The following is a 23,676-nucleotide window of genomic DNA, read 5'->3' on the forward strand; positions in this document are numbered from 1 at the left end:
CATGTGCATTATGTGTTCGAGCCGTAATAAGCTGCATTAATAACTGTAGAAACAAGTGCAACGATAGTGCTGTTCCATTCACTTATTTTAAGAGAGCCACATGCAGTATCAGTCGTATAACTGCAAACAAATCATGACTGTCAGGAGCTAGCTGAGAAAAATGCAAAATCAAGAGCAGATCTACAAGATCAGCCATTAGCTGATGGAGAAGTATTGTTTGTAGATGGGTTTTTTAGGAAAAATGTGTTGGGTAAAATAATAACAGGATATGCTGTGGTGAGTTACACCACAAGTAAGAAATAAAAATCTAATAATGTTTTTTTTAAAAAAAGCACAGCAGCTACTATCTAATTATTCAGACCAAGCAGCAAAATTAGTGGCTCTTACAGAAGCATGTAAACTAATGACAGATAAAAAGAGTAACTGTGGATACTGATAGCCAGTATGCATATGCTACGGTACATACTTTAAAAATAAGAAAAAATAGAGGAATGGTAACATCTATAGGAAAACCCGTGACACATGTAGAACTATTAACAAATGCTAGAACACAAAAAATTAACAGTATGCAAATGCGCTGTGCATACATTTCGCATAGATTTTGTCTCAAAAGAAAATGCATTTGTTGATGAAACGGCTAAAGCAGCAGCAGAGCACATTGAAATAATGAATGTAACTCTAGAAGTACCACTTAAAGCAGGAGTTTTGAGAGATATATAACAGTAGAGCCAGAGTCAGAAATAGATCAATGGATATAATAAAAGAAAGCTACACTGAAAAAGGACGTCTATGTATGACGAGAGAAAAAATAAATAAATAAATGAAATATACAAACAAAAAACCTATCCTCGAGGAAAGATCTATACAGCTGGGCTGCAATATTGAGCCATGGCGTAACGCATGTCTCAAAAGGAGGGATAGTGGTATAGGTACATCAACATTATATACTACTATGGATTTAATACTTATAATAAAAAATAAAAACATTTGTAGAGTGTGGTTGACATGCGCTAAGCATAAGCCTAATCTAAGGCCAGGCTAAAGGTGCTTTCCAGAAACTACCCTTCCAAGTAATTCATATGGATTTTATTGAATTAAATAGTAGTGAGAGAAAAAGGGTTTGTTTAGTCATCATAGATGCGTGTTCAAAATGGATAGAATTCTTTTCAACGAAGAATCCTAACTAATAGGAATTCCTGAAAGAATATATAGTGATAATGGAACTTATTTTGTGAACCAAATTATGAATAGGATTGGACAAATGTTCCACATTAACCTAAAACACCACTGCGCGTACCATCCACAAAGTGCAGGATTATTAGAAAGGATGATTGGAACAATTAAAAACAGACTAAAGAAATGTATGGAGAAAGCAGGAAGACCATTATTAGTGTTTGGACCTAGTGAAAATGCTTATAATATAACTAGTTCCTCAGGACTGACACCTTGTGAAACTCTGTTTGGCATGGCCATATAGAATTACTAAATTTTTAGAATACATGGGAATTAAATGATGAGAGTAATCTAGCTGATAATATGAGAGCAACGCTAGAATTTAAGAAAATAAAAAAGCTGATAACTGATTACTGAGGCTTTGCTCACCACCCCCACAGCAGTTAAAATAGCTGAAAGGAACACATGGTTACACTGGTCATTGTAAAAAGGTCATTTTGGTAGATGGTGGGTCTCTGTTTCAACTCATGACCCACAGGGAAAGTCCAGACTTCAAAGGGGATGATATTAATTAGCATATCATCGTCTCAATGTATGGTGAAGATGTCCACAGCCCTTGTGAGAGTTTTGAGGAGTTTAAGCAGGGATTTTCTAATTTACTATAACCTTAGACCTGTGAAAGCATTTTGGGAGAGGTGAGTGAGCAGACTGCCATAAAATTGAGAGAGCTAAGATCTGTTTTTACAAAGACTCCTTTTTTGGAGAGGAGGAGAGACAGATTGGTCCCTGTCTTATCTGAGACCAATAAATCGAAGTTGACAACTTACCCTCATTCCTCACAGAAGACTGAGATTGAGTGCTATCTAGATTTCACTCACAACCAAATCCTAAAACTGTATTCAGTAAGCATGTGGTTAAAGTGGAGTGTATTAATTGTGGGCCTGCTAGGAGCCCAGGCAACAGAAAATCTAGAATGTACAGTAAACAAGATTCAGATGTACTTGACAATTCCTTTGGTTTATTTACCTCGAAGTAGGATCGCGGTGATAACTTTTCAACTCAGCCACTTATAAGTTTCAGAGGTAAAGGTGGAGTGCTTACAAGACTACTGACTATGTTAAACATTACAGATTAATCATAAAAATGCAACAGAAAACCGATGAGATTATCTTCATTGTTAACTTGACTAAAGCCACCCTTTTCCCCAAGTTACACACAGAGGACAGATTGTCCTGTGTGAGCTTGACTGCACCAGTGGGGGCCTCCAGCTCTCCAGGGAAGCACGGATGGGGGCTGGTGTGTCTGCATGGTGCTGGGAGACCTCTCTGATGAGAGAGGTAGAGGAGTTTTTGGGATAAAGTAGTGACTGGTTTTTAATGACTGTGATTGCAGCTAAATAAAACACAAACAGATTGTGTGGTATGTTTGGGTCTTAGACCCATTCCCGAAGTTTGTCTCTGGTCTGATTTCACCTGAATGTACTAGAAGTAATGAATAAAACTAGGCTTAGCAAGGCCAGTTGCACTAATTGACACCGTTTTTCCATTAGCTTTTCCAGATAAAAAGAAAACTTTGTTTTCTAAAAGATAGCTAAAGAAAATTTTACCTGTATAAATATGACAGCAGGAAAGAATCAATTAGGTAGAATGTGCACAAATTGGTGTCAAACGATAATAACTATCAATGTTACATTTAAACCTCTAAATGTCCCGTGGCGACATTTGGTGATGGTGTGGTGCTAACAAGCTTTTTGACAGACTTCCAAATAATGTGATGGTGTGTGTAAATGTTACTTTACTGTTACATGTTTCAATTTATCCTATTTCAGCTGCAGACCTAGTTCTTAGGTGGAAAACTGTCTTACTTGAATTTTGGAGAGCTAAAAAAGAAATGCTTGTTCCAGATCTGTCTTATATAGACGCTATAGGGAATCCTAGAGGAGTCCCAGATGAATACAAACTGGTTGATCAGGTGGGAGCAGGTTTTGAGTCATCTCTGTTGGTGGTGTACGATTAACAAAAATTAAGACAGAATCAATTACATCCATTACAACGTGCAGAGGTTAGGTAATATGACACAACATGGGTTTCAAGCAATTGCTGAACAATTGGCTTTCATAGGCTGCATCTTCCCTTATGGCTTTCAGAAGATCATATGGCTCTGGACATGTTGCTGGCTGAACAGGGATATTTGTGTGTGATATTTGACGAGCAATGTTGCACATTTATTCCCAATAATACGCCAAAGGATGGCAGCATCACATTGGGGCCTACGAATCTTGAACTGAAGGAGCACTACCATGTGGGACTCATGGATAGATGCATTTGGTAAATATATAGAACATCAATTTCATCTGTGTTGATTGTTATTGCTGTTTTTGCAGCAATTCTGACCTTGTATGGATGTTGTTGTATTCTCTGTCTTAATAACACTGTATTTCACCCTCGGAGCAGCAGCTGACTCAAATGTGCTTTCTCCTTGATTACCAGACTGATGATGATGATGAAGAACGAGAAGGGAAATAATTCCTTCTCCTTGATTTGTATTCTGATCCACATGTCTATGAGTAATCACTTTTCTCTCTGTGTGTAAGCAGGTATGCGCTCGTAAATAGCTGGAAATCTCGCAAGAAGAGGTTGCGTTGTTGAAATGACAATTTGAGCATATTTGTGATAAAAAGGAGGGAAATGTTGAGTTGTAAATGCATGTGATGTAGTTATCCCATAATATACTCTGTTTGTTGTATTGATCAAGAGTGTAAGCAAAGTATGCCTTGTTCATTTGTGTTAAGGTCGTAAAAATTCCTTGTCAGGAATGCGGCCTGAAACTGGATCCCCCTGTCCTGTGTTTTGAGATGTTTGTAAATGGATACTCTTTTCTTTGTCTCCTTGTTGTACACACCCATTTCCTAAATAAATTGGAGGAGGCGATGAGGAGCAGTTTAGAATTGATCAGGACGAAGCTGTGAAGGCTGTCTCCTCATCGGTTCTCCTCATGAGTTAAAAAGTCCTATAACGTCTCTCTCGCTTCTTTATAAATTTGTAGGTATTTGAACCTGACAGCTACCTAAAGACATTGTTGCACTGAATCCATCTGATGTTATTAACAAGTGGAGCAAAAAAAAAAAAAAAGTGCGGGCGGGAGCGGGACTAAAAATTCTGTCCCGTGCAGGCCTCTAGTTTCCATACGCAAAGCTACGTTGCAGCAGGCATTCGTTCAATCAGTTAGCCAACTCTTTTTTTTAAACATTCTGATGTGATATTTAACTAGGCTAGAACCCACAGAATAACTAACTTGGTAAATGAACAATCTGACAGAAATACAGTCTGAAATACGAACTTGATGGTGATTTTTATTTCTCGACTGAGAGCCGTCTGTTAATGTTAGCAAACGCTCCACCAAGTAGATCTGCATTAGGTTACTGTTTACTTACAATACAAAAGGACATTCATTGCCTGAGAAGCTAAAATGCACGAAAGAAGCACAACTTACCCCATGTCTTGCTAAAGCATTGTTCCTGTGGTGATAAATGTATTTGCAAATTCTTAGCACGAAGATACAGCACAGACAGCTACAACTACAAACTTGTTTCACTCAGAATGAAATCTCGGACGCGCATGTTGCACTGCCTGCCTGGCTGGATTGAATAATGCTAACTGTGATGTCATGGCTCTGCGCATGTGCACAGTGCTGTAATTCACCTAAACTTGCTTTTATTTTCAGCGTAATTATTGACAAACCTTCCTGACAATTGTAATATTTTTTAGAAGACTTGAAAAATGAATTTAATCACATAAATTTTTTTTTTTTTTTAAATATGAACACTAGAGCAGGCGGAGCGGAGCTCCGTTTGCCGGTCCGTCCGAAGTGAGGCGGCGGAGCTGCGCTCCGGAGCGCTCCGCCCCAATTTAAACCCTGCCCCTCGCACTCCTCCTTGCTTCTCATTAGGAAAACAGGGCACTGGAGAAAGCGCTGAAATGCTGCTTTCTTCTAAGAGGCCAAATCTGCTTTTTCCGGGTTAATTTTGAGAACGCCTGCGGGTATAACATCCTGAAGCCTCCGCAAGCCCATTTAAAGCGCCGCTACTATACCATGCCATGGGAACTTTAACACTGTAACAAACCTATCAATAATACATTTTAACAGCTGAAGTATGTACACAAACTTCAGTAGCATTAAAAAGTACGTGCAGCAATTCACTTCTCCATTCAGTATTGTGGCAATATCAGAGACCTAGTTCAATGAAGGAAGAGGAATAAATCACTTTTATTTAGAAGGTTATGAACTTTGCTATGTGAACAGGAAAAACAAAGCAGGTGGAGGAGTAGCAGTATATACTAGGAAAGAAATTTCATTTAAAAAAATTGAAAATATGTCAGTGGCAGTGGATGATTTACTTGAATGTGTATCAATGGAAATAAACTGTGAAAGAAAAAAGAACATTATAATAAGCTGTATATATAGATTGCCTGGGTTAAGTGTTAAATCATTTATGGAATGGATGGAGGATACATTTTCAAGTATAAGTAAAACACTGTTTATTTGCGGAGACTACAATATTGACTTATTAAATCCAAATAAACATCATGCGACAGATGAGTTTCTGAATAGTATGTATAGTATGAGCCTTGTCCCAACCATCTCCAGACCCAGTAGAATAACCTCACATAGTGCTACACTTATTGATAATATCTTTACAAATACTAGCGAACAAATCAACATCAGTGGACTCATGACATGTGATATAACAGACCACCTGCCAATCTTTGGAGTGTATAATGAAAAGTACGAAAAAAAATCTGATGCAAAACAAAATATCTTTAAAAGGGAGATAAACGAGAAAAATATTGACGCACTAAATTGTGACCTGGCAAATCAAGACTGGACGGCTGTCATGGTAGAAGAAGAGGTAAACAGAGCATACAATAATTACGTAGAAATATTCTGTAGATTATATGATAAACACTGTCCTTTGCGCCTATACAGAAAAAATTATACATCTCAAAAAAGTCCTTGGCTGACAAATGGATTACTAAATGCGTGCAAAAAGAAAAATACTTTATATCGACAATTTATTAAACTAAAGACTGAGGAATCAGAAAAACGCTATAAAGTTTACAAAAATAAATTAACAAACATTATTAGAAATAGTAAAAAAGTATATTATGAAAATCAATTAAATGCAAATAAGACCAACATGAAGGGAATTTGGAATATATTAAACAGCGTGTTAAAAAATAATCAATTCAATTCAAATTCAAATTCAAATTCAAAAATACTTTATTTATCCCAGAGGGAAATTAAATGTTGATGTAACTCAATTAAATCAAGGAGTTATTATAGATGCTGATGGCTGTGGGCAGGAAAGATTTCCTGTAGCGGTCCGTTTTGCATCCAAACTGAAGAAGCCTTTGACTGAAGAGACTCTGTTTTCTGATAACAGTCTCATGGAGAGGATGTTCAGGGTTGTAACCAACTCATGTAACCAACTCATCCCCAAATTATTTTATAGACAACTCTATTGAAGAGCATAATATGGAGAATATTGTAAACAAATTTAATGAATTCTATATAAATATCGGACCCAAACTAGCAAATAAAATCCTAGTAAGCAACAGCAATGACTCTGCAAACTCATTAATAAATAGGAATCCAAAAACCATTTTTCTCACAGATGTGAAGGAGGAAGAAATTAAAGCGGTTGTGAACAAATTAAAAAATAAATCCTCTATGGATAGTTTTGACATAAACATGAGAGTAGTAAAAAAAATAATCAATAATATCTCAAAACCATTAACTTATATATGCAACCTTTCCCTCCAAACTGGAAAGTTCCCAGAAAAAATGAAAATTGCTAAAGTAATACCACTTTTTAAAAGTGGAAATAAGCACATCTTCACAAATTATAGACCAGTCTCTCTTCTACCCCAGTTCTCAAAAATATTAGAAAAATTGTTCAACACCAGACTAGAAAAATTTATTGAGAAACATAAACTACTTAATGATGGACAATACGGATTTAGACCAAAGAGATAAACCACAATGGCAATCATAGACGCTGTAGAAGAAATCACTGATGCAATAGACAACAAAAAGCACGCTGTCGGAATTTTCATAGACCTGAAGAAAGCATTTGATACAATTGATCACGGTATCCTACTCCAAAAATTAGAAAAATATGGCATACGGGGAGTGGCCTGGAACTGGATTAAAAGCTATTTAACAGAGAGACAGCAATTTGTGAAGTTGGGTGAGTTTGAGTCTGAACGAATGAGCATTGTTTGTGGTCTGCCTCAAGGTTCTATACTGGCCCCATTACTGTTCAGCTTATACATTAATGACATATTTAAGGTCTCTAACGTACTAAAAATGGTATTATTTGCGGACGATACAAATTTATTTCACTGTGATGAGAATTACAGTAGGCTAATAGAAGAGGTAAATCATGAATTAACTAAAGTACAAACATGGCTGAATATGAATAAATTATCACTCAACTTAAAACAAAAGTTATCACATTTGGAAATTATAGAGAAAAAGATAAATCAGCAATTAACATAAATGGTACTGAAATAGAGAAAGTAGCCGAAATCAAATTCTCAGGAATCACAATTGATAATAAACTGAGCTGGAAATCACATATCAGACATATACAGAAAATGGCAGCAAAAAATATTTCAGTAGTGAACAAAGCTAAATATGTTCAAGATCCTAAGGCTTTGCATATATTGTACTCCTGCCTGGTATCGCCATACTTAACCTATGGAATTGAAGTCTGGGGAAATAACTATAAAAGTTCGCTTCAGTCCCTAGTAACAATACAAAAGCGAGCAGTAAGAATCATTAATAAAGTGGGTTACCTTGAACACACAAATCCATTGTTTCTGCAGTCCAAAATATTAAAACTACAAGATTGAATTGATTTCTATACAGCACAGCTATTGTTCAAAGCAAGTAAGGAATTATTACCGACAAATATACAAAGAATATTTTTAAAAAGAGAAGGTAACTACAATTTGAGGGGCTGTGGCAAATTCAAAGTACCAGCAGTGAGGACCACGAGGAAGACCATGTGTGTCTCTGTATGTGGCGTCCGTCTATGGAACAGTCTATGTGCCAATATTAAACAATGCCCATCCATTCACCCAGTGGCGATTCTAGACTCTGTGGGGGCCCCAAGCAAAAAAATCCTAGGGGGCCCTACCAACCAGTGTTCGTCAACAAAACATCTGACACCAACGAAAAATGTATGAAATAAAACCTCTTTTTATTCCAAACATGTTCCAAACATGAAAAACATTGTTATTTTTAAAATATACATGTAAAGAATAAATAAATAACTAAAAAAGACTACGTTGTCTACGTTGGCACTTGATATTCGCCTGTTGCTATTTATCTACCGGGTGTAGCTGGCCATCCAATAATAATTGTGTTCATTTAAAGATTCTTTGTGACAAGTAAAGCTGTTCATGATGTCGATTTCATAAGTATGGTTTTTATTTTCCACTGGCCTTTAATTTCCGGCGAACGTTGCCAACAATCGCAAACACTCTGAGGAGCTAGTTCTCCGCGAACATAGCCTACAGTGGAACTTGACGTGAGTTTGACTAAGTCAACAATGCAATTATGGAATTATAGAATGGCATGTTAACTAGACAACCTTTGACTAAATCATTTAAATTGAACTGTTCAAAGAAAACATGTTCACCACAAACGTTCGCCACTGTTTGAGACAGTTTATAAAGTAACTAGAAATTTTCTGATTGAATGCACCCAGGGTATCTGCACATTTTTTATCAACAAATTGAATGACTTTTAAGACCTTTTTAAGACCTCTTAGAATAAAAATTAAGACCATTACCACGGCAAAAATATATATAAAAACTACACTCTTGGCTGTTCGGTGTTGAAAAAAAGTCCAGTGTGAAATGTGTGCTTCAGTGTGTCAACATGATCGCATAAGATTCGAACGCACAAGGCAACACCACACACTACAGGACAATCGTGCCCAATTGTCACACCTCTGCAAAGGAGCGTGTTTTCGCTGCCATTTGTCTGTCTATTTGTCTGAGGCTCTGAGCAAAATAAATCCATAATTGAACCTAATTTTCGAGTTATGTCTACTGTGCTTTTACAACTAGCCAAACGATTTTACTACCCAAGTTAACTTAAACCAGAACTTTGGACAACTCGTGAAGCACAGACTATGGACAGTGACTTTGCAGCATAAACCACACGACAAAATTGAATTTCCTTCGGGATTAATAAAGTATCTCCAATCTAATTTAATTTTTAAAAAAACGAGCACAGACCGCTCATACAGTCAATGGCACGTACCCATAGAAAAAATACACACTCTCACACATATCACACAACCTGACTATCAACTGCTAACAACCATGATCAGTAACCTACACAAACCCAGACACATAATGGCTCGGCGGCCAGCAATCGGATAAACCAATGAAGTGAATCAATCCTGTGAAAGAATGAAAACAAGTGAATGAAACCTGCACTCACCCATTATGAAGTTAACTCTGCCAGCCCCTCCATAATCTTGCCCCTGCTCAGCCAACTCCTTGACATCGGGTATGGTTGGTACCGTTACTGCGGCTGGCATTAGCAACTAGGCTGCTAGGCTTGCTAAATCGGTAAGCATTAGGCTACTGAAGAAAGCTAGTCTTTTTAGCTACGTTATATTATCATCTTTCTTCTCGGCTATAACCTTTGTTTATGGCCACTGGCCCTAACCTGACGCGCTAGCTGTCAAATCACCGGAAGTTTTCACCGGAAGTACTCGCGCACACACAAAAGTTAGAAAATCGTCTCTCCAGACATATCTTTCGTTCATTCCGCCCAGATGAAATTTAATGCCACTCTTCGAAAATCGGCGAAATTTAAGACATTTTAAGACCTTAAAAAACGTATTTTTTATTTAAGACTTTTTAATACTTTTTAAGGATCCGCGGAGACCCTGGCACCTCAGCTCTCGGGGCCCCCCTAGTGGCTCGGGGCTCAAAGCAGTTGCCTGCCTTGCCTGTTGGCAAGCTGCACCTCTGCATTCACCTTTTCAAACTAAGATACAAAAAAATGATATTATTAAAGTACAGTGTGCAAGAAGATCGCTGCGTACGACAGTAAAAGATGTTATAATCAGTTACTCAAAGTCCTTACCCTTGGGGTATTCTTATTGCCATTGCTGGTATTTTTTAAGGAAGAAGAAAGGGGGGAAGAGAAATGTATGTATATATGTATGTATGCATGCATATATATATATATATATATATATACATACATACATGTGTATGTATGTGTATGTATTTTTTCCTTTTCTTTTTTGCAACTGTACTATGTACACACATTTGATGGAGAACTAATGATGTAAATGGCGGCGGCCTTATTATTTATTAAGAACTGAATGGGGGTGGGAATCTATAAGCTTGTCTTCATCCCACTCCTTTCCAAGCTTATTTGAATTTGCACAAATACTTAGCCGCTTGTTCTGTATATTATTTTTGCTTGGAATAAACTAAACGAATTATTGACAGTTTTTACAGAACAATCAGATCATTATTCTCACTCTATAAGCAGAAAACTGGTTCCACCTGGTTCCAGCTTCGTAATGTCCCTTTAATCCTCTGATAAAAGCTGATCCTGGCAGGTTTCAGAGAGTCAAACAGCTCAGAGCAGCGTGGACTCTGTGGCTGTGGAAGTTCAGAGTTCCACTTTAACTTCTTTAACCTCTTTAACTTCTCTGCTCGGTGTTGTTTCCTCTCCTGCAGGACAGATAATCGTCCCAGCTGAACCTGGAGATAATGTTACTCTGACATGGCCGGCTCCCAACAAACACACCATCATAGCTGTAGAGTGCACCCGACCTGATCTGCCTGAAGGTGACTTTTTCTTTACAAACGGGAAGTTTGTGTCAGTACCTCCATCTTTTAAGGGCCGGGTGGATCTGCAGATGAAGGATGGAAACGTCTCTCTGGATCTGAAGAATGTGACGACCAACGACAGCGGAATATTTCAGTGTCGAGTCCAGAGAGAAAATAATCTGGGACCTTTGAAATGGGACAAAAACGTCACCTTCAACCTGGAAGTTTCTCCAGCAGGTGAGTTTGTGTTTGTCTCTGGATCAGAGCTGAAGCAGCTTCCTGGTTGTTGATGTGAAACATCTCAGATCAGAGGTTTCAGGTGTTTTCTAAAGATGTTGCTGATACTCACACCTGTTTCTGACCTGCAGGGAAGGGAGATGGAGGAGGAAAGAAGGATGGAGGAGAGAAGAGTGGCTCTCTTGGACTGAAAGTTGGACCTCCAGTTGCAATAATATTTGTTCTTGTTGTTGGTGCTGTTGTTTTCTATAATGTAAGACCTGCCTGTCTGAATGCATATCAGCATCCAGCAGAACAAGCAGCTGAACTCCAGCTTGTTTAAATGTCTCCTATTTCAGCCCAAACTTAGTTCGTGTCACGCCCATGGACTTATGTTTTTAGTTTCCTGTTTTAGGTCACGTTTTTGGTTTTCAGTCCATGTTTAGTTTTTAGTTTATTCATGTCTTAGTTTCCCTGCACTCTGTTAATTAGTTCACTCACTTCACCTGTGTCATTCCCCTCCAGCTGCACCCAGTCACTAATCACTGTCCCTATTTAGTTTCCAGTCTCCCCTCTCAGTTTGCCGGATCTTTGCCATCCATGCCATGATACCTGTTTACTCCATGTTCCTCCTTTACCAAAGCTAAGTATTTATTAGAGATGGCCGGTGAAGCCTCATGAAGCTTCCGCAGGATTCATCTGATTGTGCCAGTAAATGAACCAAAGTTTCGGGGCTTTGAAACCACACAGAACAGCGACATCTGATGGTGCACTGCAAGTATCATCTGCTTCAACCAGCCTGTACAATATGTACAAAATAAAAAGCGTAAAAGAAAAAAAATGTGATTTATATGAGAAGTGCTTGTGTTACATTGTGAATGATAAGTATAAAGTGAGAGGGGTGTGTGCTTATGGTGACATTAAATGAAATACAGCTCATTAGGTAAACATGCATTGATACTATAAATGCTATAGAACTACTAGCCACCGTACCTTGAAACCTTTATATTCCACAATGGAAAATGGTTGCACATCCATTACAATCATATCCACCAACACAGAATCAAGCTTTTGCTACCTTGACACTACAAAAATAAAATTCTACATATCAAGAAAATAAACGCAGGGCAAACTTGTAAAATGCTGGTTTCGAACTCATAACCTTTGGATGCAAAAGCCACTAAGCTAATCACTGAGCTATCAGTTAAGAGACTGTGTGCTCCCACCATTCACATCATGTCTAGTTAAAGACATCATCAATAGCTAAGAATAATAGTACACTTTAGTTGTTTTAAATAATTCAGAGACACTTTGCATAATAAACACACCTTTCTGTCAGAACACAGACAGAGAGGTGTTTGGTACACGGGACACAGCTGTGGAATAATGGCCGTAAGCGCTTTGTTTGGGATATGCGCTAAATAAACAAGTCCAAGATGAATGTATTGTCCTACATAACTTAGATTCTTAAATGTGCTGCCCCCTTATTTTAAGAAGAGAACTATATTAGCATGCATACCCATAATAATAATAAAGCTTATATTTACACTTGAAAAACAAAAACAAGCAAACATCTTCCATCACACAATAGTATATTGTACAATAGTATCACCTTATTAGGAGAAACCAAGGTGAAGTTATCCCAAGCCACAGAACGTTTCTTGCCAGAAGCCATGGAAAAGAGCAAGGAATTCAATTCTGACAGGGCAACAGAACTGGTCTCCTTTTATAGAGAATAGCGCGCCCAAGTGTTCAAACGATGAGAGACCTCTGAACCGTGGTTCGACCAAACAATGCATTCGGCGCTTCGGACGTCATCAATCACGTGATCAGCGCCATTTGATACACGCCCCGGAACATTGTGCCGAACCACTCTGCTTCACGAAGATGAAACAAGCGCCGAAGCGTCCGTGTCAATCCCTAGTATTTATTTATTTATTCCATGCCATGACCTTTTGTCCGCCACGCTTTCTGTTGATACTTTGTTTTTTGTTAATAAATTAAGTTTTCTTTTGAAAAGTCCGCATCCGTGTCCTTCCCTAAATCCCAAGATGACAGTTCGATCTTTTCTGAAAGTTTTCTCATCTGAATTATTGTGTCAACAATACACCAACACCAGGGAAAACACCAGGAAACTCCTCCACCCTAACCCTCACCCCTCATCTCTGCATCTGGATCTTGGACAGTCGAACTCACCACCCCGCAGTCTGTAGAGCTGGGCCCCTTTCTCTGCTCCATCAGCCTCCATCCGGGCACTCCACAGGGCAGCGTGCTGAGCCCACTACTGTACTCACCGTGCACTTCTGACTGCAAACCCACTCACATCTCCATCTTTAAAGGAGAACTCCGGTATTTTCAACATTAATCCTCTTTTCTGAGTCGTCTGCAATGTTTTAGAACCCCCCTCACCGCTTTTTTGATGTTTACTGCTGTCTCCGGTATTTGCCTAATTTTGATTCTTCTCAACCTTCTTCAGAACGGCAAGTCATGCGCATGTCTACAAAGGTCCGTAAAAGCACAATAAACGTCCGTTTTCAAAATAATCAACTCACCGGAGTGGTTACTGGTGTGCACTGGTAATCCATATCAAATTTCGTGGCGAAAAGTTGCTTCTGTCGTGTTTTATTTGGCAGCTCGTTCATGCTCGCACTATTTTCTTAGCGGTGGCGGAGTAATATCAACGAACATCCAGTACAAAATGTCAAATAAAACACGACAGAAGCAACTTTTCGCCACGAAATTTGATATGGATTACCAGTGCACACCAGTAACCACTCCGGTGAGTTGATTATATTGAAAACGGACGTTTATTGTGCTTTTACGGACCTTTGTAGACATGCGCATGACTTGCCGTTCTGAAGAAGGTTGAGAAGAATCAAAATTAGGCAAATACCGGAGACAGCAGTAAACATCAAAAAAGCGGTGAGGGGGGTTCTAAAACATTGCAGATGACTCAGAAAAGAGGCTTAATGTAGAAAATACCGGAGTTCTCCTTTAAGTTCAGGGACGACACCACAGAGATCAGCCTCATCTCAGGAGGGGGACGAGGCGCATCTTTAAGCCACTTTATAGGATTAACATTTCTACAAATGTTTCTGATAAAGGTGTTCGGCGTATCAGCTAAAGTTTACATGAAGTTTACAACCGTAACAACGGTTAGTTTCCTGCTAAATTAATGGCAATTCAGTTTGTTCAAGAGGGGGAGAAAGTCAATAAGACGATAAGGACGAAAGGCAGCTTGGAGGATGCTTGTGATTGGGAGATGCAGGTAGATTTAGGAAATAAGCTTGTTGTTCCCCAGGAGATAGCCTCTACAAATCTAAGGCCTGATATAGGCTTGTGGTCTAGGAGTAGAATGAGAGTCTGTTTCATAGAGACGACTGTTCCTTGGGAGGAATTAGTAGCAGAAGCATATGAAAGGAAAAAGCTTAGATATGTGGAGTTGGGGGCAGAAGCAGAGCAGCGAGGATGGAAGGTTAGAATCTGTCCAGTGGAAGTAGGATGTAGAGGATTTGTTGCAAAGTCTGTTGTCTCATTGTTGAGGGAGCTGGGTGTAAGTGGACAGAGTGTGAGGAAAATAGTGAAGGAAGTGTCAGATGAGGCAGTAAAGTCCAGTCAGTGGATTTGGATTAGAAGAAGCAATAGCAGCTGGGGGCCCAGCAGGGGGAGCACTCAGGGTAAACTGACTTTTGGAAGAAGCAAAGAAGAAGTTCAGGATGTATTTAAGTGGTCTTAAAGTAAGTCTTTAGCTCAAGTTTCTTGTGTTTACCTTAAAAATTATTGAACAACTTCATCAAGTTATTAAAAAAATCAACTTGAGAGTCCAGTTGTGTGTTGACTGTTTCTATGGCGACAAGCTTGATGTTACTTTGTGCTTTGTTCTGTCCAATAAAGTCATGCCGATATAAAAACAACACGTGTGGTTGTATGCTGGTTGGCGTTTGGCAGATGTTTATAATATTCTTCTTCTTCTGTTAATCTGCTCTGCATGGATAATCAGTTGATCTATTTTCCCACGTGTTCAGAGACGGTTTCCTTGGTTGGAACGAGTTCCTGTTGCCTTCCCATCATCTGGAACCAGTCCGCCCATTCTCCTCTGACCTCTCACACCAACGAGGCATTTTTTCTCTTTTTCGGATCATTCTCTGTAAACCCCAGAGATGGTTGTGGGTGAAAATCCCAGCAGATCAGCAGTTTCTGACACACTCAGACCAGCCGGTCTGGCTCCAACAACCATGCCACGTTCAGAGTAGAGTATGGCAACCCGACCGAAGCTCGACGGGCCCGGTCGGAACCCGACGGGCCGGGTCGGACTCGGACAAAAAATTAGAATGTCTTGTCGGACTCGGGTCGGGCTCGAAAGCAAGCAGACATCGTGAAAATTATAAACAGCCAGAGGACAGGTTTCAGTTCATTGCAAACATCAGTTTTTGTGATAAACATAAATAATTGAATATGCATAAATGGAAATGTTGGTAGGCTACTCGTGCCTCATGCCGTGCAGCATGCAGTGTGCATCTGTGGTGTGTGCATGAGCGAGTTGCCAGTGGCAACGTTTGAACGCCGACTCTCCGAACCAGCCGATTCAGAATCAGCACGGAAGATGCTGTGAGCCAACCTACCTTGTTTTCTTAAGAATAGCCAAAGTATCAGTTGCCAGTGAAAGCGCGGTCTTTTAATATATGTTGTAGTATGCCTTCTAGGCTTTCTTGAAGTCAGAATATAAAATTACGAAGTTTAATCACTGCATTCGCCAAGGAATGCATTGCAGCATGGGCTAGCAAGAAGAGCACAATATGGTAACAAACTTTGGAGGAAAGCAGCACCAAGAAGATATGATGCACACACAGACGCTACGAAGAAAACAAGGTAGGGCATAGAGGTTTAATTTAATCATTATGTCCGCCGTGGCATCATTTTGATATCATGTCATGTCCTTCGCGTAGGGTTTTATTGTTGTCACTTTTACTATCGTAACACTACAGTTATGTCTCTGGCTAGTCTGGCTTTCGAAAGAGACAATGCGCACATTTCACGGTATGCAAACCTTTTGATCTGGTGGTAATTTATGACAGGGCTGCTGTAGTGATTTCTAACTTTGTAACTCAGTAATATGTTATTGAATTGACTACTGGTCTTGCTGATATTTTACAGTAGCCTATCTTCGCTCCATGTTGGTTTGCATTTAGCTCTGGTTAGCATAGTTGGGCTACTGTTCTGGTCACTCGAGTTTCTAGTGTTTTATTAGTCAACTTCTTTCTCTCTCTGTATTGAGTTTAATGGGTGTTTATTCTGGTCGAAGAGTGCCTGTGCATTTGTTATGGTGCACCGCCATTAATGTGTATGTTTTATAATGGATTATGGTGGATAATGGTGCGCTGTCACCAATGTGTATTTACTGATTAGGGTGCGCCGTCTTGCGTTGGTCACTGGTCTCGGGCTTCCGGCGGGCTCGGACACAAATATTTTAATTAATGTCGGGCTCGGGTCGGATTTGAGCACTTTTCTGTCGGTTGAGGGCCGGGCTCGGACAGAAAAATCCGGCCCGAGCCAGGCTCTAGTTCAGAGTCCCTTAAACACTTTTATTCCCCCGTTCTGCTGCTCGCTGTGACCACCTCTACACGCCTGAATGCACTGAGCTGATTGGCTGCTTGTGCTGACAGGTACCTGAACAGGTGAACCTGATAAGTGGCTGTTAGGTAACCAGCTAATGGCAGGTTGAGTTTTCATGTTTGATATTACAGTTGCAACCCTTCTCAGGCTGCTAACCCTATGACATCGAGTGGCGTGGCCTAACTTTGTGTTGACCGTTTCCATAGCAACAAACAGCCTCCTCTCAGATGAGGACATGCCTTCGTAGAAATAAGAGAGGTTGCTGTGCTTTGCCAGTATCAGTGGCTGGTGGGTATTTGGTAAATGAAGAAGAACAAGAGAAAAAGCAGGTGATCGGGTTTATTCATCATTATATTTACATTTACAGCCACTGGTGATATTCTGTAAATGACTTTAAAAGGTTAAGTTATCTGCTGTGTGAATGTTCCACTTGTGAATGACTTGTTACTCCCACAGTAAGAGCACTTTATCAAGCTGTTTTACTTTTTGAATAACTTGAACTGTGTGTGTTGGAATAATAAAATGTTTTTAAATAATGTGGAAACACAGAAATATTCTCAACAATAACAGCCAGTATGTTCCCTGATAAAAAGTAAACATCAGCTGTAATTTACGGTGATGCTGAAACGTTTAAATGTACTTTGGCTCCATCTGTCGGTCGAAGCTGTCAGCACAAGAAGTTTCAGCCTTTACTTTATAATCCGGTTTCCATCATCTGTTAACTTCACATTTAAACAAATAAAACAGGAGAGTGTGTTTCCATAAAGACTCAGAGACACTGAAGCTGCTTCTTTTCTCTGACGGTGCATCAAATTTCAGTGAATTGTTCAGTTTTATTTGTGTTTTTTCATCTGTTTGCATTCTATTATTAAAAGATCCAAATAAAACCCATTTCTGCATTTATGGCATTTAATTAAAGCAGTCTGAAGATTTGCTTTAATAAATACAAATTAAATGATTAATGATGAAAAAGAATCCGCTTTAATTCAGTATTTATTGGCTTTACTTAAAAAAATGATGAGAAATATTAAAACAAAGAGGAAAACAAGGACTCTTTGATATTACTTTTAGATTTGATCAGCTTCAGAGAAATTTAGCAGCAGATTTTATCTCAAAGACAAAGATGCATGTTGGTGTAAAGTAGACCTTTTATCCCCATTCATAGTTCAGAGAACACAGACCACATTTAAAGGGGTAGTGCCAAAGGTTATGATCCTAAAAAACTTCCTGGAATAAAACACAAGGCTAAATAAAGCAAATAAACATCATATTTAAAGACATCTTGATAGTTAAAATAATAACCTTCACACCGTCATGTTGACGAAACCTTCCTGGACCGACACAAATGTGTCAGAAACTGTTTTATCCGAGCCGTTTGGGACGGAACTTCCCGCATCTCAGCCAGGTATATCAGATACAGGCCAACATTAAAGCCCAATCTGCAGTTTTCCTAATGTAACCGGAGCTATGACTGCTCACACATTGCTATAAAAGCGACATCACATGGTGAATTTGTAAATGTCAACAGGAAATATTTCTATTCATCAATGTACAGATCATAAGTGATGCGTAGATGTAATTAACCAATCCAATCCAATTTTATTTATAAAGCACTTTACAACAACCTCAGTTGACCAAAGTGCTGTACAGAAAAATAAAAACATAAAATAAAAACAAACAAAAAAACCCCAAAAATTAACACACCCCTCCGCGGTCAGCTAGCGACATATCTAAAGCCATTCTGTTTTGCCAAGCCATAAGAGAAGTGGGGCCTAGCTGTTCAGCTAGTCCTTCAATAGGAGCATGAGTGTAATTAATAAACCACTGTTGGTTATAAAAAAGATAATTGATCCAGTCCACATTTTTGTTAATAGTAAGAAAATGGACTCAAAACCAGCAGCTATCTGATTTCTGGCTTTGTATTCGTCAGGGACACCTCTGGGGACTCCAATTGCATCAACATAGACACGATCATCAAAACTGCCAGGAATAGAGCGTTTGCGTACTGAGCGGGTGGGTTGAGGAGCAAAAGGGTCATCAGCAATACGGACATTATACACCAACATCACATGGGCACACCTACCAGTCCAATTGGCAGGCAAACTGGAAAGTAGCTTACTGTGACGGCCACACAGCCAAAACATGTCCGGGACAGGGCGAGTGGAATGCAAAGTATCATTAAAAATCCAATGAGACATGGAGGGAGAATCAAATAGGCAATAAGTAAAAATACAATGAAAAGCTACTGAATTCTGAGTATTACTTCTTCCCCATGTGACAGGGACGGTAACATTACACGTCAGGTTACAAACAACAAACAGTTTCTGCCATTGTTCACACGTGTGATGATCACGTCGCTTCATCTTTCGACAGTAAGACAACATTGCATCATCACAAACAGTTGTGGGGGGGAGGGTCTGGTTACAGGTCCCACTCCCAGGTTAGGAGGTCTGCCAAATAAAACTTCAAATGGACTGAGGTTCACTCGAGCTCTAATTCTCATCCTCATATAGGTGAGCACAATAGGTAATGCTTTTGTCCATGGCAGACCCGTTTCTTCACAGCATTTGGCTAGCTTGGACTTTAAAGTACCATTTTCTCTCTCCACAGCACCTCCGCTCTGTGGATGATAGGCACAATGTGTACGCAAGCTTATTCCCAGGAACTTACCAACCTCGGTCAATGCTGTGTTAACAAAGTGTCTGCTGATCTTCTCTGGAATGCCCCACCTTGGAATGATTTCTGTCAGCAGTGCATGACTGTTTGCATGTTTTGCAGGAAAAACTTCAACCCATTTACTAAACATGTCCACTACTACGAGTGCATATCTCTTTCCTTCAGCTGGTGTGAGTTCAACAAAGTCCATCATTAAATGTTCAAAAGGCCTTTCTGGCGGAGGATGTGCAGCTTGTGAAGTGTGTATTGCTTTCCCTGCATTGTGTGTAGCACAAACCAAACATGACTGACAGTATTTTTGTGCATATGAGCTGAACCCTTTTGTGAACCAATGAGCAGTGAGAGCATTCAGCATCTCCCCTTTTTGACACATGGTCCAACCCGTGTGTCCATTTAGCAAAGTGAGGGAAAAAATGTTTAGGAAGACAGGGTTTCCCATCAGGTCCCAGCCAAACACCATCTGTATGAGTTGCACCCGCTGAGGACCAAATGTTTTTCATCTGCAGAGGCAAAACTTTGCAAAGCATGGAAATCTGTGAGCGTGTCTTCCGCTTGCAAAAAGAGGGAAGTGAAAACAGGAAAAGAGTTAGCTGCAGCATCAGCTCTGGCGTTGCCACGAGCAACAGGATCATCTGAGTTAGTGTGAGCCGCACACTTACAGACCGAAATGGCTGTAGGCAAAAGGATCGCATCAAGAAGATCAGAAACCTGTGAGGAGTTCAAAATGGGTTTGCCATCTGATTTAAGGAAATGTCTGTGTTTCCACAGCGCACCAAAGTCATGAACAACACCAAAAGCATTTCTGGAATCTGTGTAAATGGTGACAGACTTACCAGCTGCCAGCTTACACGCTTCAGTAGGTGCAATGAGTTCAGCAGTTTGGGCAGAGAAGTGTTTAGGAAGGGAACCAGACAGCAAAGTGTCATATGGAGAACTTACTGCAAACCCAACACACTTAGCAGTGTTGTAGAGTAATGAAGTAAAAATACTTCACTACTGTACTGAAGTATATTTTGGAATACTTTGTACCTTCCTCGAGTTTAACATTTTTTGACAACTTTCACTTTTACTTCACTATATTTGCAAACTTAATTGCATACTTTTACTCCAATAGAGTAAAAGTAATAGAGCAGAGCCTTGGGTTAGTTGGAGAGGGTCCAGACTAGCTTTGAGGGCAGCATTGTAAATATTGGGACTTTCACAATATCCCTGGCATAACCGGGTAAAAGTCCCAAGATTTCCCCTCAAATTCGAAAGCAAACCAAAACTGGCTGTCAGGATGCACAGGGACAGAGAAAAATGCGTTAGACAAGTCAACAACTGAGAAAAACTGTGCATCTGATGGAATTTGAGACAAAATAGTGTGTGGGTTGGGCACAGTGGGAGCACGTGGCTGAACTGCAGCATTCACGGCTTGGAGGTCCTGCACAAAACGCCATTCATCTGGCTGGCCAGCATCTCTAATCTTTCTAACAGGAAATAATGGAGTGCGCACAGGTGAATTTTCACAGGGAACAATGACACCTGTTTTCTGAAAAGATTGAAAAACAGGCTTGATCCCTTTAATTGCTTCAGGCTTCAAAGGATATTGTTTTTTACACGGGCGAAAGTCCGATTTAGGGGTGACAATTACCGGTTCACAGCCTTTTATCAACCCCACATCATTTTTGCTTTTAGCCCAAAGATCAGTGGCCACTTCAGCCAACATGGGTAATGAAGACAGATCTGTTTCAGATAAAAAACATGCTTCAAAAAGTGATTCTGTAGTGGGAACTAGTTCCACAGTTCTTTGACAATGCATTGTGCTCAAAAAGGTTTTCTTGTATGCTGACAATCGTTCAGAAAACATCAAATTTGGATCAGCAGGTGAAACTGTCCAATCAGTCTGTTTTTGACGAGTTGCAACAAACTCTCCCACACCCTGCCAGTGCCAATGTGTAGGTTTGGCCAAGGAGATGTGAGGGCGAGTACCACAAACATTAAAAAACTCTAATTGCTCTGGAGTGAGGCACACAGCCAGTGCAGCAGTTTGTGAATTCCAAAATAAAGTAGACGTACATATTTTTTTCAAAAGGAGTGCGAAACCACTTCTTCTCATAGTCATAGTCAGGCCCCAAAGAAACGTGTGATGTGCAGTGCAGATCAGCAGGTTGCATGAAATCAGAAAGGGGTGAAACTAAAGCTTTTGCTTGTCACGCCATGGGACTCTGTTTGGGTTTTGTGTTTTGGTTGTCATGTTTTGGTTCTTGGTCCATGTTTGGTTTTTAGTTTTGCCATGTTTTAGTATCCCTGCACTAAGTTCATTCACTGCACCTGTTTATTCCCCACCAGCTGCACCTTGTCTCCAATCACTCTCACTCCCTATTTAGTTTCCAATCTCCCCTCAGTGTGTCGGATCTTTGCCTTCGTTTCGTGCCCTACATGTCTCACCCGTCTCGTCAGCCATGGTCCACGTCGACTTTGCCAAGTTAAGTATTTATTTATCCATGCCATGTTGACACCTTTGTTTATTTTGTCATGTTTTGTGAATCCGGCTAAGCCGCGCCTTTCCCTTGTACTTTGTTATTTTTGTTAAATAAACCAAGTTTTCCATTTTAAAGTCCGCATCCGTGTCCGCATCCCTGTCCGTGTCCTTCCCTTCACCACAACCTGACAATAACATTGACTTTTTTTTGGAAAAGCAAGTTCTCCAGACCTGGGCTATAGACCTGTCTCGCATCTGGGGGAAGGCGAGGACTGTGCAGCGCGCTGCAACGCTGGACATTTTTGGCATTGAGCCACAACAGGTAGCTGCACTATACTCATCCCCCCTCACCTCTTCAACACTTCAGTCCACAGATTCAGTGTCCAGAGACCCAGCTGCCCCAGTGTCCAGAGACCCGGCCGCCGCAGTGTCCAGAGACCCGGCCGCCGCAGTGTCCAGAGACCCGGCCGCCGTAGTGTCCAGAGACCCGGCCGCCCCAGTGTCCAGAGACCCGGCCGCCCCAGTGTCCAGAGACCCGGCCGCCCCAGTGTCCAGAGACCCGGCCGCCCCAGTGTCCAGAGACCCGGCCGCCCCAGTGTCCAGAGACCCGGCCGCCCCAGTGTCCAGAGACCCGGCCGCCCCAGTGTCCAGAGACCCGGCCGCCCCAGTGTCCAGAGACCCGGCCGCCCCAGTGTCCAGAGACCCGGCCGCCCCAGTGTCCAGAGACCCGGCGGCCGCAGTGTCCAGAGACCCGGCAGCCACAGTGTCAGGCCTGTCGAACAAATGCCACATTTAACCTGCTGAAAATAAAATCATTTAAACTGAGTCACTTTGAAAGGCATTTGAATTCTGAAAGATCAAGTGGGAACAGGATGAAACAAGCAAATAAAAACAAATGCCTTATTTGCCTGAAATAAGATCAAAATCGTCCCACACGGCGGAAACTTTTCTTTTTCTTTCTGGCTCCATTATGGCTTGTAGATAAGATGTCTGTTTGAAATGATGAATGATTGTTTTGGCAGAGATGCATCCCGTTGACAGATTCGCTTAGTTTTAAACACAGTTTGGCGCACCGCGTGCAAGGGGATACTTCAGCTGTATCGGTCCCGTCACTACTGTAAATATACATAAACGTATTTTCCCGTAGATATTGCCCTAGGATGAGAAGAAAGTGCACTTGAGTGAGTATGAAGGGAGAAACTCTTCCCTCAAAGAGTTTACACATTATTAACTGCTGAGCTGGTTTAAACTTTCTTGTTCTGTGAAAGTACTCAGAGTACAGAGTAGCCTGTTAAAAACAGGCTGTTCATCTTTAATTGCCCCTCCTTTTAATAACATAATATACTAAGTATATTCATCTCTAGCATTTTGAGTTTAAACTCTGAACGGGCCAAAGGACAGCGCCAGCTTCCCCAACACCTCGGGGACTTTTTGGTTGGTGCTGTGGACAGCTAACCAGCTAACTGGGGCTATGTAGCTCATTGGGGGAAAATGTGTCTTTGCACAAACTCAATGTTTGTTATTCATTACGCTGTATGAGCACATTCCTCTCTGCTGGCAAACACATTCTTACGTAAATAGTTTTGGTAAAAAAAGTCACCTGATCTTGACCTGTCAGTGTTTACCTGGCAGGACGTTACCTCCCTCCTCCTCACACCT

At 40.5% G+C, this 23,676-nt stretch overlaps 1 protein-coding gene across 1 annotated transcript in view; it reads left to right on the forward strand.

Annotated features, from left to right (window-relative positions):
• The window catches only part of LOC142401833 (complement C1q tumor necrosis factor-related protein 3-like), a 52,692-nt gene that overhangs the window by 24,550 nt on the left and 4,466 nt on the right, over positions 1-23,676 (forward strand). The window lies entirely within an intron of this gene.

The sequence above is a fragment of the Odontesthes bonariensis genome, chromosome 16 (assembly GCF_027942865.1).
Source record: "Odontesthes bonariensis isolate fOdoBon6 chromosome 16, fOdoBon6.hap1, whole genome shotgun sequence".
Lineage (NCBI taxonomy): Eukaryota > Metazoa > Chordata > Actinopteri > Atheriniformes > Atherinopsidae > Odontesthes > Odontesthes bonariensis.